The sequence below is a fragment of the Haemaphysalis longicornis genome, unplaced genomic scaffold (genome assembly GCF_048455015.1).
Source record: "Haemaphysalis longicornis isolate Haplotype H1 unplaced genomic scaffold, Haemaphysalis longicornis Haplotype H1 scaffold_5, whole genome shotgun sequence".
In the NCBI taxonomy this organism is placed as follows: domain Eukaryota; kingdom Metazoa; phylum Arthropoda; class Arachnida; order Ixodida; family Ixodidae; genus Haemaphysalis; species Haemaphysalis longicornis.
The window spans coordinates 140,015,196-140,021,195 of NW_027526385.1; positions in this window are offsets into that span (position 1 = coordinate 140,015,196).

Genomic DNA, 6,000 nt, shown 5'->3' on the forward strand with positions numbered 1-6,000 from the left:
CAAGTGCGGACGCTGTCGATCAAACACGAACGGCTAGCGACCAAAGTAGCAACTCTTACCGCAAGGAACCGCTTCGCGTCCCTGAAGAATGAACTGGCAGAAAAAATCAAGGCATCGATCGCGTGTAGGCGCGGCCGCCTAGAAACATCCGAAGATGAAGCAGGGACCAAATAAGAAAAATAGACCAACGGGGGGGACGTTACAGTAACTTATCAATGGAACTTCTGGGGAATCCGCAACAAGGAGGCGGAGCTGTTACTCCACATTAACGCGCTCGAACACAAGCCTGATGTAATAGCACTACAAGAAACGAACAGCAAGCCCACACTCCAGGGATACGTGACGTACACGGGCCCGACGGAGGCAGGAACAGCGGTGCTAATCCGCAGCAACGTGGCGGCTACTCAACACGTCACGGCGCATGGCGGATGCGAGCAGACGATCGTCGAGATTCACGGAAGAACAGTTGGCAACATGGGAAATCTATACGTCATGAGCGCGTACTGCCACCTGTCACAAAGGCAGTACAACTTTGATCGAGCAGTGAGCCAGGCGAAAAGGTTGCCGGGGAGCAGGCCGCTCCTGATACTCGGTGACTTCAACACCCCTCACACAACGTGGGGGTACAAGTACCAATCGAGAGGGGAAAAGCTCTAGCCAACACAATGGAGGACCATGAGATGACCCTGTTAAACGAGCCAGACGTGGCCACCAGAAGGGGCAACAGTGCCAATAGGGACACAACTCCGGATCTGTCGGGCTATCGGGGGCACTGGACGTGTCCTGGAGAAACGAAGACGTTGACCTCGGCTCCGACCACAGCGTAATCGGCATTACCATCAAGGGACCCCTATACCGCGCCATGCTGAGGACGGCACGCGTAACGGACTGGGACAAGATGCGGATATACACGCACGAAATGGAAGAGGCTTCAGAGAACGATGAAAAAGGCTGACACATGGTCTGCCCGGCACTTGCTAACGCGAAGTTGGAAGCGCCAGCGTCACAACAAGAAGCTGGTCAAACGTATCGCGGTCCTTAACAAACAGATCGCTGAGTACGCGGCCAAGCTATGCCGAGAGAAGTGGCTGAGCACTTGCGACGGCTTGCAGGGTAAGCTCGCGGCACGGAAGACGTGGTGCTTACTGAGGCACCTAATCGACCCGATGAGCAGCAAGACCACAACCAACCGCAACCTCACCAAGATCCTCAACACGTACAAGGGAGACGGCCGCAGGCTACTGGAAGACATGGAGGCAAAATACCTCAAGACCGTGCGAGGCCAGTACCCGACGCCCGAGAGGTACGGAGGCCCTGAAAACGAAGAGATGGACAGACCGTTCACCATGACGGAACTCTGGTCGGCCATTGACGACAGCAACAGAAAGAACGCCCCGGCAGGGACGCGATCACGTACACGTTGCTTGGAAACATGAGCGGAGCGGCGGCCCGCGGCCTCCTGGGACACATCAACGAAACCTGGCAGAGCTCGCAGCTGCCGAAAGAATGAAAACAGGCAGAGGTTCGATTCATCCCGAAACCCGGCAAAGCGCTGACGATTGACAACATGCGGCCCATCTCCCTTATGTCGTGTGCCCTTACGTCGTGCGTGGGGAAGGTGATGGAACGTATGGTCCTTCGCAGACTTCAAAAACACTTGGAAGAAACAAACCAGATGCCCGAGACCATGTATGGGTTAAGACAACACCTTGGCACCCAGGACGTCCTGATCCAACTGCAAGAACCCGTCGTCAAGAAATAGACGGGGAACGCAGCGCGGCTGATACTCGTCCTAGATCTATAAGGGGCCTTCGACAACGTGTCTCACGCGAGCGTGCTCCAAAATCTAAACACAACGGGATGCGGTCGCAAGACCCGCTACATCAAGGACCTCTTAACGAGAAGAACCGCGACAATCAGGATAGGGGGAGAGAAGTCGGAACCCGTCGAGCTCGACGAGAGAGGCACCCCCCAGGGTTCAGTCTTCTCGCCCCTGCTCTTTAATCTGGCCGTCCTGCCCCTGCCCAGTCTATTCAAACAAATCGAAGGCGTGGACCACGCCCTTTACGCCGACGATATTACGGTGTGGACGAACCCAGCCGGGTCCGATGTCTGGGCGGAGGAAGCCTTGCAGAGGGCGGCAACTACCGTACACGAATATGCAAAGACCTGCGGGCTGAGCTGCGCTTCCGAGAAATCGGAGCTGCTCGTGGTTCCGCCGGGACGACGCAAGAAGGAACTGTCGCCGAACGTGACCATCACCATTGACGGCACAGCCATTACACCGACGCAAAAGCCCAGAATCCTGGGTCTGCTGCTGCAAAGCGACGGAGGAGCGTCCGCGGCCGTCACGAAGATCAAGAAGAACTCGGAACAGATATTAAGCATGATCCAAAGGTTCTCTAACCGTAAAAGAGGCCTGAAGGAAGACGACGCAACGCGCCTAGTGCGGGCATTCGTCGTGTCGAGGGTGAGCTACTCTGCCCCGTACCTCCAGCTAACGAAGGCAAACAGAGACAGCCTGAACACGATGCTGCGTAAAGCAACCAAGCAGGCAATGGGCCTGCCAATCTACTCGTCCACGGAGAAACTGCTGGAAATGGGGGCTCACAACACGGTGAAGGAGCTGATCGAGGCTCACATGTCCAACCAAAGGGAACGGCTAAGCCAAACGGAGCACAGCCGGGTTGTCCTTCGGAAAATAGGATGGCAGATAGAACCACTGCCAACCAATGCAGCCCTTCCCGAACAGTGGAAAGAAGCAATTCAAACTAAGCCACTCCCCAGGAACACGAAACCGGGGAAGAACGAAGGGAGGCGGACCGCGCGAGCCAAGGCCCTGGCTTAACAGCTGGAGGAGAACGCGGACGCCTCGCTCAGAAAACACGACGACCGAGCAATGGCGGTAGCCACATCCATCGACAAGCTGATCGTCAGCGCGTCGCTGAGGACGACAGACCCAGCCGTTGCGGAAGAAGCAGCCGTGGCCCTCGCACTCGTGCAACCGAGCATGGACACCGTTGGTCACAGATTCAAAGTCACCCTACGGAAGCTTCCGGAGGGGAGTGATCTCTACCGCGGCGCGAGCCATTCTCTCCAAGCACAAGCCTCCGGGACGAGCCATCGAGCTCGTGTAGGTACCGGCTCACTCGAAGGTGGAAGGCAACGCCCTTGACGACCACCACGCCTGAGAACTGTCCATCCTGGCCGAGGACTAGCAGGCTGAGCTACCGTATCCCGTGATCACCTTTAAAGAGATTACTCAGATGTACACAAACGCGAGGTGCAAACTTCCCGAACCGCACCCACAGTGTTTCAGGCAACAGCAAACGATCCCTCGGCGCATGCAGGCGGGATCGCTAGCGCATCCCGTTCTGTTACAGCGAATGTACCCAGCGCAGCACGACACACTCTGCCCTTTCTGCAAAACGGAAAGAGGCACTCTAGCACACATCATAGCCGAGTGCAAAACCTCAAGAACCCCCCACCTTCCTTTCCCCCCAACACCCCCAATCCCCAACCCCCCCGAGTGATCGGGGACCTTGTTGTGCAGCCCCGCCCTGCCAACGCACCTAGCACTGACGGCCAGGGGCGAGGAGTTGCTGGAGACATATGGGTCCCGTGAATAGGGAACCACCCCGTCTGGTGCCTGTGTGCACTATCGAATTTTCAAGCTCAGTAAAGTTTATTCTCTCTCTCTCTCTCTCTCCCTCTTCCGCTTCTTCAAAAACACCCTTTTAAAATACACCTTCCAAATATCCGCTTCGGTGTCTTTATGTTTCTTAACACTGCACACAGTCTGCTTGCTAAAATCTATACTGTTTGTTAGATCTCTCTCCTTCATTCATAAAATCAGAAACCAAAGTTGTAAAAACGTTGGTGCACTGAGTAGACACAGTCCTAAACTTCACAACGCGTGTGCAATGCGGCGGCTTATAAAAACGTTTCGCTTGTTGAAACGCGTAAACGGGTCTTTCTGCTCTGCAAGTCCCGATGGGGAGGGGAATTTTAATCAGGTATTTAAAATTTCCAGGTGTTAAGCGTGCGTATGAAGGCGCAGGATAAAACCATATATGAAAAGAACTTTTGTACTGTGTCAGTGCACCTCTAGGGCCTTGTTTTTTAGAAAATTGATGACACATATCAGCATAAGTAAAATCATCAAGACCAGGTGGAATGACGTCTCATAGAACAAAACATGTACTTACTCAAATACAACTAAGACAAATTTCACATTTGATGGGGCAGTTTTCCTTCGCGAAAGCAATTCAAGAGAGTGGGGTAAATCCATCAATTGTCTAGGCCTTTTTTCGAATGAATGAACTAAAATGAAGTGAGACTGGCTTAGTAGTTCCAAAAATACCTCACTTAGCTATTAGCACAATACATTTAAAATAGCTTCAAAAAAGACAAGAATAACTTTAAAACTTTGTTATAGTCAAGCTTAAATTTCTAGGAATCCGGAAAAATGCAGGGCACGTTTGTCGCGGACTATAACACATCACTTGAACACGTCACGTAATAAAAATTATCATGAAGGGACACAAACAGGTCGCTTTGCAAATCATTTTAGATTAGGTTCTGTTCTCATTCCGCACTCCCAATTCGGTTGTACTTGCCCTTTGTATAAACGTTATTGAAACTTCATTGCAGAATGCCCGATTTTTAAATTGTGAAGTTTTCAGTACTCCTAAAGCGCCCGAAGATATAACGGTCTACTTCATTAATGACACGCATGTAGATGACGATAATGAAGTCGACGCCTCAAAATAAAATGTCCATGTATTTTATAGCAATTTTGTATTGGCTAGAAGATATTTCCGGTGCACTCTAACAAGTGCGAGAAATCCCACAATGTTGTGGCTAATATGTAACTCTAAATATTTCTTTTTTATATGTTGAAGGCACACAATAGGGTGAATGAAAATTTGTTTTATCTAACAGACCGTCTGTTTTGTAACTCCCTCGGCTTTTGCTCGGTGAGCAATGAAGGTTTTGTTTTTGCTACGAAATAAGTAGATACAACTGACATTTTTGTCTGTCGTTTGTGTTTCATTTTTTGTCACATAGTTATCGCCTCACAAAGAGAAGCGTTGCACCAGTGCAGCCCGAGATAGTCAATGGTTGGCTCTGATAGGCGTCCTCAAGCTGCTAACAGCAGTTTTTTTATCTCCCAACTGTGGCCGTCTGCAGTGAACATGTTCCAGGCCGTTGAGGCTGGCCTGAACTTCGACAGACAAAACGAGGTATGCTATATACGCACGAGCGCCCGGTGTGCCAGGCTACACCGGACGGGGAGGCACCATGAAGCCGTCCTTGAGCGAAGAAACGAGAAGCACTGTTTCAAATACCAGTAAAACACAGCTGAGCCAGCAGCAAAAAAAAATATAGGCTTGACGTCGTGCAGGCAATCGCTTTCATTTCACATGGCCTCGTGATGGTGTCCATGTGATATCCTCTTCCCTCACGCCAACCTAGTAAAAACTTTACACTTAGTTCCCGCCATCCATCTGGAGTAGATTCGGTACCCGAGGCTCTGGCAGGGACAAACATAACAAAGGTTAAGCTACAAGGCGTCCAATTTGCGCTTTGTTTATCAATAGCAGTCGGCAGTGAACCGAAAATTGGACGTTACGAATCTGTCGAATAACCATCTCCAGTATCTACAGGCAGTTATTTCACTCAGGTCGCTTAACCATCAGCAGTGATAATTCCTCTTTTTGGCGGCTTCCACCTGACATTTTACTTCCGGGAGCTGCTACGTTCTCTGTGTTAGGGTGTTTATTTAAATATTCGTGCACAAATGCTTTTCCAGAACAAAACCGAAAACTGGATGGCGGGCTGTGAAGCGGGATGGAAGTTGCCTGTCTCGCAATGTATATACTGTAGTCTGCTTATTAGATACGGAGCATTTTAAGGATTATTCTTTTCGTCGTAGCTCGTTCGCTGTCACGCTGTTCGATGTCAAGACACTGCCCGAATCAAGTGGTGCAGTGAAAT